At 41.7% G+C, this 13268-nt stretch overlaps 1 protein-coding gene across 4 annotated transcripts in view; it reads right to left on the bottom strand.

The window, feature by feature from the left end:
- TSHZ2 (teashirt zinc finger homeobox 2) overlaps nucleotides 1-13268 on the bottom strand; it is a 221427-nt gene that overhangs the window by 140671 nt on the left and 67488 nt on the right. The window lies entirely within an intron of this gene.

Genomic DNA, 13268 nt, shown 5'->3' on the forward strand with positions numbered 1-13268 from the left:
GTCATTGCACACTCTAAATGCTGCAGCATTTGGACCAGACTTCTCTAATATGTGTCACTCAAAGGGACATTTTTAAAAGCTCTGTGAGATTTTGAGCAGCCATGAGAGAAGTGGAAAACTGTTGCCTGGTCCTTGCTTAACCTGTGGCAAAGAGAGCCACACACATGCAACAGCAGCTCCTTCTAAAAGCAGGTCTGAGGGATCAGAGACACTGCTCTGGTACCCACAGATGGGATCACAGCACTCGGAACAAATGGAATCATTTCAGGATGCATTTTAAGGGATTTCTTTCCAAATCCCGGTTGCCCCGACCTGCCGGGAAAAACCCTCCACCAGGTTTTACAAGCCATGGCCCCAGACCTAGAGGAGAAATAAAATGTGAGGGTGGAACAAGGAGGCAGGGAACTTGTGGCTCCCTGTGAAATGTCCAGTGGGCTCGAGCTGAAGTGCAAGCTCAGCCCTCAGTTCCTATCAGCATTACAGCCAGGAGGTTCTGGCATGTAGCGCTTGCTCAGCCCTCAGCTCATATCAGCATAAACACTTCATCACAGCTGACACGCTGATATGCTAAATGAGTAAGTGCAGTGCACAAAGAGGTCACAGAGAAGTTAACTAAAGGGATTATAAGGGACAGTCAACACACTTCAAAAAGAAAAAACCTGATAGGTGCAGAAAACATGGTAAATGAGCCCGAAGAATGCAAACCCTCCGCCGTGCACTCCATTACAGCCCTGACAGTCCAGTTCCAAACAGTTAAATATGAAACTGTCAACAAGGGCCTGTCTTAATAACCAAACTTGAGGCCTTTTATCCTGGAAGATTTATGAAGTAATTTTAAAGAGGCCCAAGCAAACATCTGTCAATAAATTGAATGCCGGCTACAGGATTTACAAGCAAGACAAGAATTTCTCATTAAGTGCACATTAGCACTGTGGGGATCATAAATAGTAAGAGGGCAGGATGCTGAGCCTCTCAAGCTGTCATTAAAACACTATCTAAGAACTAATGAGGAAGTGATGGAAGGATACTAATGATCCCTCAGGCTCCTTTCATTCTGGGTGGAAGAGGAGAGCGTGATACAGTTGCAGTTTGCCACAGCCCAAGGGCTGTGGTACAGGAGGGAGGTTTTCAGGGAACCACCCAAGCTCTGTCCCTGCAAACCCCCAGCTGCACATGGACCCTCAGTGCTCACTGGTGGGCCAGCAGTGGCTGGTTGTGGCTCTGTCTCCAAATCACACACAGCTCGGGGTGACAAATGAAGGGGCAGGTCCCGGACACCGCTGAGGGCCAGCGAAGGTGTGTGGGTCACCCCGGGGAGATCTGCAGTGCCCTGCAGGTGGGACAGTCATCTTCATAGGGAAAATAACTTGCTAGTGATTGTGAGCTTCTATATTGAAAGATGAGGTTGAAGAAGTAGATTTCTGTGGCTGCCACTGCCCAAGCAATGACGTGGGCCTGGGGCAGGACCTCAGCTCTCAGCCTTCCCAAGGAGGGACACAAAGGTCTGATGGAACACGGGAACCCCTTGTGCAGAGGAAAGTCTGGTTAGATTGCTCTGTTTTCTACCAAGAACAGGAATCTTCCCTTTGTTTGTTTCCCCCAGCACAAGGACCAAAATGACTACGAGAACATAAAAAACCTATTTCTACCAATAAAAATTATTTCTTTGGGTCTACAGTACATTGGCACTTAAACTATAATGTAGTTACATTCTTTTCTGTAATAGATGCTTGAATACACTATTGATGCTGTGGATATATGTATCTTCCTGAGACTTTTGTCTGCAGAAGAAATCAAATAAACATAACCAAAGTGCACATTATGAGAAAGACATTATATTAATGAGCAGCAGCACGTAGCAACAAGTTACTACTCAGTTAAAAAACTCATTCAAAAGGAATATTGTAGTTAAAACCTTTAAACATGCAGCTTTCCAAATGAGTTTGTCCATAAACAGCAATTGTTAATAACTTGTATTTAATAGACAGTTGTCTACAACAAAATTGACTCATAAAAAGACAAACTTTAACTTTTCCACTAAAAGATAGTAAAGACAAATTCAGCAATTACATGAACATCACACTCCAGACCAATTTCCTCTCAATACTGGAAATTTAATGCAATCAAGGGAAGTCAAGAAACTGTGCACAAAGGGTTCAGAACTGAGACTTTCATTAAACCAACAACAAATACCTGAAATAAATATTGGCCAGATGGTGTAACTTATATCCAGTGAGTCACTTTTTCATCTCCCCTGTTCTCTGCGGCCCAGGTTCTGTTCAGATGGGCTGGTTTCCAATATTTCATTAGCACTGAATCAACCAATAGGATCAATGGATTTAACTACTAGTCAGCGCAAGTCAGGATAGAAATTTCACCCAATCTAATTAGTCCTTGTGATGTTATGGCAAGTATGGAAATGCATAATTACAGTGTAATTACACAGACACCGTAAACTCAGCAAGTTGCAAATTCAAGGCTAAATTTCAAAATTAGGTCATTTGAGTGGGTTCAAAACTGGGCAAAACCTGTTTGCTCATTGCTGACAATTGTGTTGTCAGCTTCTCCAAAGCCAGGCACCTCAAAGGAGCATCCAACTGTTTAACCAGATCAACTGCCTGCCCTGTGTGAGGATGGGAGTGAACTCCCCAATGACAGACTGATAGTGAAAACAGTCATTTTTGGCTATATGAGAGAGCACAGTGTGAGCACAGCAGTTGTGTGGACACTGCATTTTGGCAGAGCAGTCTGGACCTGTATGGTTGTGCCTTTTTAGGTAGCTCCATGTGCTGCACTAGATGGGACCTTGTGTGGGGACAGACGTGCTTTGGCTTTTCTGTGGCCGAATGTCCCACAGAGGCCGAGTGCCCCAGTTTACCCCAGTACAGAGGTTTGCCCCTCCTGACCCGAGATGAGCTCAGCTGGTCAGAGCACGGTGCTAATAAAGCCAAGGGTGCAGGTTCAATCCCTGCATGGGCCATTCTCTTGATGATCCCTGTGGGTCCCTTCCAACTCAGGATATTCTGTGAACTTGGTGGAAATATCAGCGAGGTTCAAAACCAGTAACTATCCTTTTGCAGCAGGAAAAGTTTGCACTTTAAGTAGCAACTCTAAATCCTGATGCAAACCCCCTCCTATTGCGAGGAGAGAACCATTTGTGCCAGTGATGTGCCCAGAGGATTTCCAGGACACCTGTAAAATGAGCAGGCTTCAGGCTGGCACCAGGCAGCAGAGCTCTCCCTGCCTGTGGAACTGCTGGCTGAGGGCAGGGCACACAGGTAAAGCTATATTTTAAAAAGCAATAAGGAAGAGTGTCTATTTTCATCTGTTCCAGTAAAGCCCACCCTGCTTTAAACATTATTTTTTTGTTGTTGTTCAACGAATGTTTTATGGGGAAAAACGCCTACAAGGACCATCCATCTGCTGACCCAGCTGTGGGTGCTAATACACGTAATGGAAGAGAGATTTCCTGTTACAGAGTCCTCTGTAAACTGCAGATCTTAATCCTTTGTTTTAGATACTGATTCCACAGCTTTAATATAAGTAATTAACAAAATAAATTCATTTAGTTCATGAAGATCTCAGGCAACGAGTTCTGAATGGAAAATACAAGGAATTTTATTTTTTTCTTGACCTTTTCAATGAAATAAAATTGATGCTGTTTTTAGGTAAGGTTATTTGCATAAATAGGGAAGGATTTTATTTAATATTATCTTAAGTATAGAAAAAAAGATGTTTATATTGATTTGCATTTATACTTTGTACTGTACTGCTCTTATAAAGGAGGTTTAAATATAGATTTTACCATTTGAGCCCACTTGAACTGCTATGGTGGGATAAAGGTGCCCTTAATCCCTAAAAGGATCAGATCTTCTCATTTAAAAACACACACCTGGTTCGTGGTAGCTGAACCAAAGTTTCTAATTATGAAAAGCAGGTTTCATATCCAAATTTAGCTGAGTTGTATAAACCCCCCCAGGTGTTACCTTACATTTTGTTAGCATATATTAATGTTATCAGACTTGCTGACTCATGAAACTGAGGTTATAGCATTTTTAGCTATGCTGAAAAATTAATCCACCATTTGAAGAGTTCTGTGCTATTCTTTGTCCTGTATTTCTTGCTTTGGATCTTCCTCTTATGTTATCTCCATTTTTTGGCCTTGGAAGGCTTTAGTGGTGGGGTGATGAATATCAGACCATCCACTTTTGATTCCCCTGAGTTTCTGAGGTGCATTTTGTTGTTTGTAGTAGGTAAAGCTTCAAAAATTCTAAGGCTGGAATTCCCATTTATTCATCTAAACTATATCCCTGATCCTGCAAGTCGGGCTAAAATTAGTAGTCGGGGATTTTAAGCCCTCCCACTTCTGATTAGGCTGAGAACATGATCTTCTGTAGCCCTTTAGGTGCTTCTGCTTCTGTCATTAGCTGAAAACCAGAAGTGAAAACAATTCTATATTATCTTTCCTGACTAAATGTCAGAAGCAGGGCCAGTGCCCGGGTCATTTCACTGGGAACGGACACAGTTGTGTCCCAGACACAGCAATGGATGTTCTCCCTGCCCTGCCCCCAAGGCCACGGGCAGAATTTCATCTTAAAAATTGCTTCAGTACCGACTTCTCTGTCCCTGATACACTTGTAGCTCCTGTAGCACAACAGGATTAACTCTTTTCGGGCTTTCACTCTTGAGGAAAAACACTCCCACTCTTGGCTGTCCCTGCACTCCCCACAGCTACACGGAGGAAAGGTGATTTTAATGACATGGGGCAGAGCAGGTGCACAGGGGTCTGTCCAACCCCGTGTCCCACCCAGCCCTCCCAGCACGCTGGGCTCTGAACATTTCCCTCATTGTGTTTGTCAAGTACAGTAGGAATTACAGTAAGTTTTCTGATGATTGTTATCTCAGTTATTGAGGAAAAAAAGATGCGAATTCTGCATGGGTAATAAAAGGGCCTTAGAGGGAGGGTAACTGTAATTTCACCCTTTCAGTGCCTCTTTGCATTGCTCCATTGATAAAGGAGCTGTTTTATCTCTATAACACACACTTTCCCTCTATCCCAAGTCCAAGTGTATCTTCTTGATCTATTTGCACCACAATGAACATTTTTTTATTTTTTTTGCTAATGCCTTGCTGAGCTGATGAATAAAATCCCATAGACTCTAATAAACCACTGAAGGATAATTCAGAATTATGTCCCATGGAAAGCTTCAGTAAATAATAAAAGCATAAATATACCAGCAAGCTCATGTTATCCACTGCGGGAGACATTCAGAAATGAGAAGTTACATCTGTGCACAGTGACACGTGTTCAGTGCTGGATCTCTCTGTGCATTCACACATGTGATGGAAGGTTCAAATTTAGAACCTGCTCTATGGAACATCATCATTCCTCTCCAGCTTCCTCACTAGGAAGGTTTACTCTATTTGTTAAACCTGGGTGGGTAAAGTTTCTTTCCCGTGTTACTCAAGCGCAAATGAATGAACAGAAAGAGATTAAATGGCAACTCTAATTAAGCAGCTTATATGTCACAGCACACTATCACCAACATATTGGTTTAGGTACTGCAAATTATCAGTACTAAACTTCTTTAACCGAGTCTAAATTTCCTCATTATTCTGCTGAGGGACAGAAAATTAGACAAAGAAAGCAGAAGGGCAAAGGGGCCTGATTCCAAACCACGCTTTAATGGATAATAATAGCTGGCATTCTGTGCTGTCTCACAGATTTTCCCTTTTCAGGTGATGCAAATCCTTAGGCTTTGGCTGGTGCTGGCAGAGCCTGTTCCCACCTGAGGGGGAGCAGAGCTTTTCCTGGGGATAAACTGAGCTGCAGGAGGGGCTGTTTGGCTCTTTGGATCTGTGTGTGGATGCACAGGCTGAGCTCATTGCCAGAGGAGCAGGGAGCTCTTTCTACAGGTCAGGAGAGAAAGGTGTAGAGGGGAACAGGCCATGTCTCAGGTCAGAAGGGCAGCAAGTGGAAGGAAGAGCTTCCCAGCAGCCTTGGCTCGAGTCTCCTTTCACACTTTTTCTCCCCATTCTCCTTCCCCCTCTCTCTGGGTTCCTATTGTCTCTCTCCAGATTTCCACAGCAACAAGGGCATAAAATTCACTCTCTGGCCTTTAAGAGCTTAATGGGGAGACCTTCAGTGTGCACAGTTGTTCTGCTTTTAACTTATTTTTGCAAAGCAGGTATATTTCCAACCAAGAATTAGAGAGAGTGGCCTCAGGCTAAATTGCAGGGAGTCCCAAATGAGTGAACCCTTTGAGGGGAGAATCACTGAAGAAGAAAATGAAGATGACAAGGCTGTTGCTTCTTAATAAACATTATCACATTTTCCCCATGCATTATTTATTACTTTTCTTCCACTGATTTATGTTCTAAAACATCTAATCTCATATGTATAACTATATATGTACACATATATTTAATTATGTTTTTTTTTCCTAAACACAATCTCAAGTTAAGAGTTCCTTCTTTGTTTTTGCATCCTTAGATTAACATGTTAATACTGGCAAATTCTTCTTTTTTTTTTTCCAATCAGAGTCTAAATATAATTAAGTTTAAAGGCATTTGACTGAATGTTGTAATGTTATATGTTTTATATGTTTTCCAAAGTTAAAGACGGAACACTGTGATCAGTCCTAATGTTTCTACCTGTGCCTATGGTTTCTCTAACCATATTCCCTACTAGTGGTTTCATCTGCTTGTCAACTGCTTTTGTGTGAGGCCATGGGGAAAATGTTTAACTTGTTCTGCAAGATACAAAAGATGCAGTTTGTGAACTCTGGTCCCAGAATGAGCAAGGGAAGAGCAAGGCTTGGATGGCTCCAGGCTGAGTCAGAAGCAGCACAAGGAGTCTGTGCAGCCCTGCCTGGGATCCAGAAATCCACAGAAACTCCAGCAGAGAGAGGCCTCGATGGGACTGGTGTCGTGGCCATGAGGTGCCGTGATGGGGGTGGTGAAGTGTCTGTGCCATGGGGGAATGCTGGAGGCACCGTGCAGAGCCAGCAGCCAGGCTCTGACTCCCTCTCTGCCCATAGACTGTTTCCCTGGGACTCCTCAGGGCCAAGGTCCTGCTTTTGTGGGGTTGTGCACATTGGAGAAAACTGCTCCTGGTTTAGGAGTGCTGGGGAGCAGTGAGAGAGGTCAAACTTTCCAGCACAGGACCCTCCTCTCTTATTTTACTTTATGGTCAGACAGACTATTTTTATTCTGAGATCTGCAGCTGTCCAGTAAATATATAACTTTGTTAGGAACCAAGCCTGCTCCAGAATGATACCTTTGTGGACACTAAAAACAATTTAATGGCATGTCACAATAGCAATTCACTCTGCTAATAGCCCGGCTCAATAATACTATATTGCATAAACCTCCTTCAGTCTTCTGACAAATAATTCACCTTTATGCACTCTGCAGCAAGCTCCATTTCACTAACAAATATATTTCTCCCTTACACCTACAAATAAATATCCAGCATCCTCTTCCTGTACCATCAGCTGTTCCCATGCACTAGGTCAGCGGGGCCGTATTTCTACCCCAAATCACCACCTCCATCTCCGCCACAGAGACCATCATATTTTAACTGGCACATCAAATCACAGGGAAGGGTGCAGGGAATGAAATCTTGGAAAAAAACTACGTATATTTTGATACGTCTCACAAGCAGCAGCAGTGAAAAGTTTAAATACTCTGTATGTCAGGGCAGCCTCAAACAAATGTTTATGGGCTTTGCTTTTGCGAGCATAAGGGTTTGGGGAAGCACAAACCTCAAGATGTCTCTTGCTTAAAATGCAGCGAAAACTCCGAGAGCAGGCAGGCACCTCCTGCCATCCTGCTTCTCTTGCTTCTTTTTTAGGGAGCCTGCCTGCTCCAGGAGGGATGTGTTGGGTCTACTGCACAATATGATCCAATACTTCACAATATGATCCAATCCTTCACGGCTGCTTCCCGAGCTATTTGGGCTGAGTGGTTCCCTTGATTTGGGGTGGAGCTGTACGAGCTCCTTCAAAAGCACAGCTGGCTCCCAATTTGGGGAGTGGCCCGTTTAAGGTGGTCTGTGGACAACACACCCAGGTATCCCCTTGGGATGGACACAACCAGCATTCCTGGGGGCTCCCTATGAAAGGAGTTTAATGTTCTCAATTTACTTCCTCCTCCAGGTGGGGAGAAATTCTTGGTGCTGGATTATCAGGGGGGATTCAATGGGCTTTAACCACTGGCAATCAACCATCTCGCAAGAATCCTTCCCAAAATCTTGGAGCACACTGGGGTAGTGTGGGTGATATGGGTATTGTAAATTCCTGCACTGCTGCTGTTGTATAAAGTGAAAATTACCTTTTACAATGTCTGAGTTCATGTTAAGAGACAGAAAAGAGAAAAAAAAATAAATGCAAATGTTGCAGGTACAAATAGAATTTCCTCTATATTTTTATTTTGCTATGTTATCAGCTTACAACTCAGTATAAATTCCTCCTTTCCTAGAAATGAGACTCAAAAGATATATTTAGAAATAGGATCATCTATCAAAAGCTTGGGTTTGTTGTTTTTGTTTTTTTTTTTTAAATGTCTATGTAGAATCTGCTAAAACCCAACTGCATCCTGTTCCTTTAAAACTACTCTAAAATGCTACGGTTAAAAAAGGCCATTTTTGTAGAAGAAACTATTTGTATCAAATATCATGAGAAAATAAGTGCATCATGACAATTTTGAACATCTTTTATGATTTGATTGTCAGTAACGAGGCCCACAGGAGAGTGATAAATGTGAGGCACGAAAAATATCTATTTCACTTAGATAGCAAATTATGCAACTCAGTGCTTGATAGCACTTGGCAAAATACAAATGTAGTTGAATGGAATTGAAATTGTTGCTCTCTGCCTAAGACACAGGTAATATCACCAGGGGTCCTGTCTTTAGATATTTATAAGAGCTAAGAGTTTAAGTAATAGTAGCAGTAATACAAAATTACCCTTAAACATTGAAAACATTTTTACTTTGTTACAGGGTGTAATTTACACTTTTTCTCTAATGGCTTACAGACTGAAAATGATATACTAATGCAATTTTTCAAATTTAGTTACCTTTTTGTGTTCTAAAATTATGTGCTCTCTCTTTTCCCTGTTTGTCACTTTTCAGATTCCATTTAATTCCATGTTCGTAGAGTTTCATAATTTATCTACTTGTCATAAAAGTTTTCTAGACTTTTAAAAATACGAAATACTCCCAATAAACTCTGACAAAAATGCTTCCAGTTCAACTTGTAGAAATTTTTCAATTTTGTTTTGAACTATTACCATACATTTTGTTGGTGGGCTGAGATTTTTCATACAGTGACATCAAGCAAGGGAAGGAAAAAATGATCAGAGAAGAGATTCACTCAAACCATTTGTATTAACCTGTCTCTACACTTATAGATTTATATTCCTGCTTATCCTGCATAGAAGGATAGGAAGACAAATATAGGAATGTGCTGTATAGCTGTGCCTTAGCACAGGATAGGAAATGAAATTGTGAAACTTTCAAGATTCAGAAATTTTCCTTCTCCCAAATCATGAAGAAAAGTCTATGTCATTGGCTAATTAAAAAAAAAAAATCATATTAACTGAAGTGTTTAGTTTTGATCATTTCAAATCACGTTTCCCCAGTGCTGATATTTTTACATGTTCGTTTATTTGTTTTACAGGAGCTTTTCTTCCAATTAACTTGAATTTTGAAACCAAGAGCTGTTTCTACTTAAGCAATGTGAAAACAGACTATTTTGACAGGATGCCTCCTAAAAACTTACAAAATGATATTTCTCTAACCCACCCTTTTCACTCAAATGAATCACGTTTCAGTGTCACCAAATGCAAGATTTAATCCACGATGTTGAGATCACATTTGCTGTGCCTCTCTCTTTCTCCCTCACCATTTCCAGCATCATTTGAGTCCTTCATGACATGACATCAAAAATGTAATAGCCTAAATATGGACTCCTTACTAGGACATCTTTTGGGTGAAGGATCAGGGGAATTGTGAGAGGGGATGAGGGGGTTTCCCTCTTGGTGCCCTCTGTCCCCTTCTCTCCAGGGGCTCTGCTCTTGCTGGAGGGCTTGGGCCCACTTGGTATTGAGGTGCTCCTTGGCATATCCCTGTGTCCTCCTCCTTCCTCTGCCTCAATGTGGCAAGAAACTCATCTTGTACCCCATGTGGTACCCACTCACTTCCCAGCACCCCCAAATTCCAGTGATCCCCCTCATACTGCAGAGAACAGGGTCAGCATAGATCATGCAACTGGTAAAGAGGGGATGCAGTGGAGAAAACTACACAAAAAAATAACATAAAAAAGATTAATTGCAATAGAGAGAGAACTGCAGGCTCAGAGAAGAGAAAAACAGGCTCTGACCATCTGCAGCTGTTAAAAGGCTCAATTCATATTGCACACGAGAAGAGGTGTCACCCTCATAGCTCACAGCCCAGTTTTAATGTGGGTAATTCCCTACATTCCCCTAAAAAATTCAATTTGACACAGCATTTTATTCCTTTTGGCATTGCCTTTCGTGTAAGGTTGCTCTCCTCTGTTGAGCAGTTGCCTTTTTCACCCTGCCCATGACTTTTCAGTAATAATGGACAATGTTATTGTCAGGTCCTAAAAATCCGTCACCTGCACCTTTTATTGCTTTGCAGAACTTTGCCTGGAGTCCAGGGGAGCTTTTAGTTTTCCATGTCTGCTGTTCTTATCTATCTGGGATCAAATGACAGCTTCCTAGGACCTTTGTGGGGCTGGCACTGTGCCAAATAAGGCAGAAAGAGATGAATCCTCCTTTTCATATCCCATTTCCTTTTCACGTCACTGTAAACTTGCAGCAAAAGATGCCAGAGAATGACGCACTCAAGGAATCCAAAAAGCTGATCAGCAATTACTGGGATTAACAAAAGGGATCAAAATTCCTAAAGATGGCAATCCTGAGGAACAATTGTGAATGAAAAGAGGCAGCAGTATTTTTATGGGATGTGTGTACAAGTGCCTAATGTAGTTGTAAATAAGGCATTTAAATGACTCGGGGATCTGCAACCCCTCTGGAACTCTCCCGGGGAAGCTGTTGACAAATTAAAGCTGCTATTGCTACTCTTCCATTAGCTTTTGTGTCCTAAACACATCATTAGGTGGTATTTCATGGCATAAAACTCTTACCTGCTTAAAGATTGATTTGAAATGGAAGACTCTTACAAGAATATACAGTCCCTTTGGGTTCCAGCTGGGAGGATCAGTCGGAATAAATTTATGACTTGAAGATGGTTTTGTTTATTCAGTCTGAAAATGCTTCATTTTTTTAAATATTCTCCTATTTATAAATAAATAATCTGCTGAATGTGTTCACCAGATTATTACTATGGATACTTTAGTTTTGAGCAGTTTGTTGCATATCTTAAATATTTCAAATGCAGATATTTATGATTGGATTTTTTTTTTCTCTCAGACTTTGCAAACCTCATTCCAAGTGTCAGGACCTCTGATTGTGCATTTGCATTTTTTTGAGCAAAATGCTGCAATATTAATTTCAAAAGAGGACATTATTGACAATCCAACAGAAATCTCCTGAAGATCAGAATAACTGACGATCTTTTCGGTCAAAACTGTCTTCAACATGAATATTGCCAAGGGATTCCAAACAGATATTTCATCCTGCTAATAGTGTTCTGTTCACAGGAATTCTGCTCATGTCAGGAAAGGAGAGAATTTAGAAGTCTGCCACTGTCACCAAGACAAACAAATATCTTGAGTTTCCTAAAAAGCATGACATCTCACACTTTCACTTATACGCCTCTTTTCTAAAATAATTGCAGCTGAAAAGTCCAGTAGACAGCGACACTTGAAGCTTTTAGGAAAAAACCAAGAAACAAGACCCAAACCCACCTCTTTGAACATTTAAGATCCACTTTAAAATTCTGCCCAAACACAAAGGAAATTTAAAGTTAAAGCTGAAAATCTGGCTGGAAACCATGTCCTTAAATCAACCTACCTCTCCTTAGCTTTGCAGGGAATCTCACACACTGTACTAATGCCATATGTGCCACAACACACAGGAATAATGGGGTGAGCTGAGGACAGTGTCACACCATACTGAGTTCCTCTTAATTCAAAATTTCTTCCTTGCTTTTAGGAGGGTAGTTTACAACCCTGCCAAAATGGCACTTTTTTTTTTTCTTAAATATACAGAGTGAAAAAAAATGCAGCATGAGAGCACACAACTTCTGGAGAGAAAACTGGGAGAGCTGCTCCAAGTGGGATGTGTACAAATATGTGTAAACTGGCAGAGAGGAAAGGGAGCAATGAGAACCTGACAAGGGACAACAGACCTGCACATCCAAAAAAGGCCCAGTTTGAACTGCCCAGACAACCCCAAAATCAAGTCAGGATGTGAATTTGAAGCCTGTCTGCAGTCAGCATTCAGGGTTGGTTTGACTAGAGACCAGCAGCAGAGTGGAAAGTACAGCCAGGCTTTGAAACACACGGTGCAGAGCATTTGAATTACTCCTTGCAGACTTCAGCAGTTTCAGTTTGTGGGGTTTCATGGAAAAAAAAACAAATAAATGCTGTTTGATTGTTTCCATTCTCTGGGGTTTTGCACCCTCCTGCATTTCCCCTGAGGTGGGAGGTGAGGGGATGGAGAGCTCCGAGATCGGAGTCGCTCTTCAAACAGCCCGAGAGTTCAGGGGAGGGCAGAGCTGCGAGGTGGCCCTGGCAGGGCTGGGAACAAACTGCTCCCATCGGTCCCATTTCCAAGTGCAGAGCAGATTCTGGGTCTCAACGTCACTTCAACCCAGATTCACTTTCCACACGAAGCCATAATTCTGCTCCAATTTACTTTTTGTACGGACAAGCTTCAGTCAAAACTTTGCCTAGATTTGAAGAAATGTTTGATACAATAGTTTCATTCAGCTCTACTTTCAACTGCTGATCTGAAAACCTCGTCTCACATTTTTTAACTCGTGTCATTTGATATTCAAGTTTCCTTCAAATTTTGTCTCGTCTGAAGGCAGAATCAAGCTCTCTCATTTCCTGGGAATGCATAGGTTATGTGACAAGACATACAAACAGTTTTGATCATCAGGAAAATTTACTGCTGCACAATATTGCAGTTTTAATTAGCAGTAAAGTGAAATGAAATCTCTGCTGCGATGTGATTAGAACATGGCTGTACAAACCTGGGAAGGGACTCTTGCATGGAACTTCATATAATGGATGGGATTGCTACATTTATTTATGGCAGCACAAAGGTGCAGGG

This window comes from Neopelma chrysocephalum, unplaced genomic scaffold (assembly GCF_003984885.1).
Source record: "Neopelma chrysocephalum unplaced genomic scaffold, ASM398488v2 Primary Assembly neopelma1_119, whole genome shotgun sequence".
NCBI lineage: Eukaryota > Metazoa > Chordata > Aves > Passeriformes > Pipridae > Neopelma > Neopelma chrysocephalum.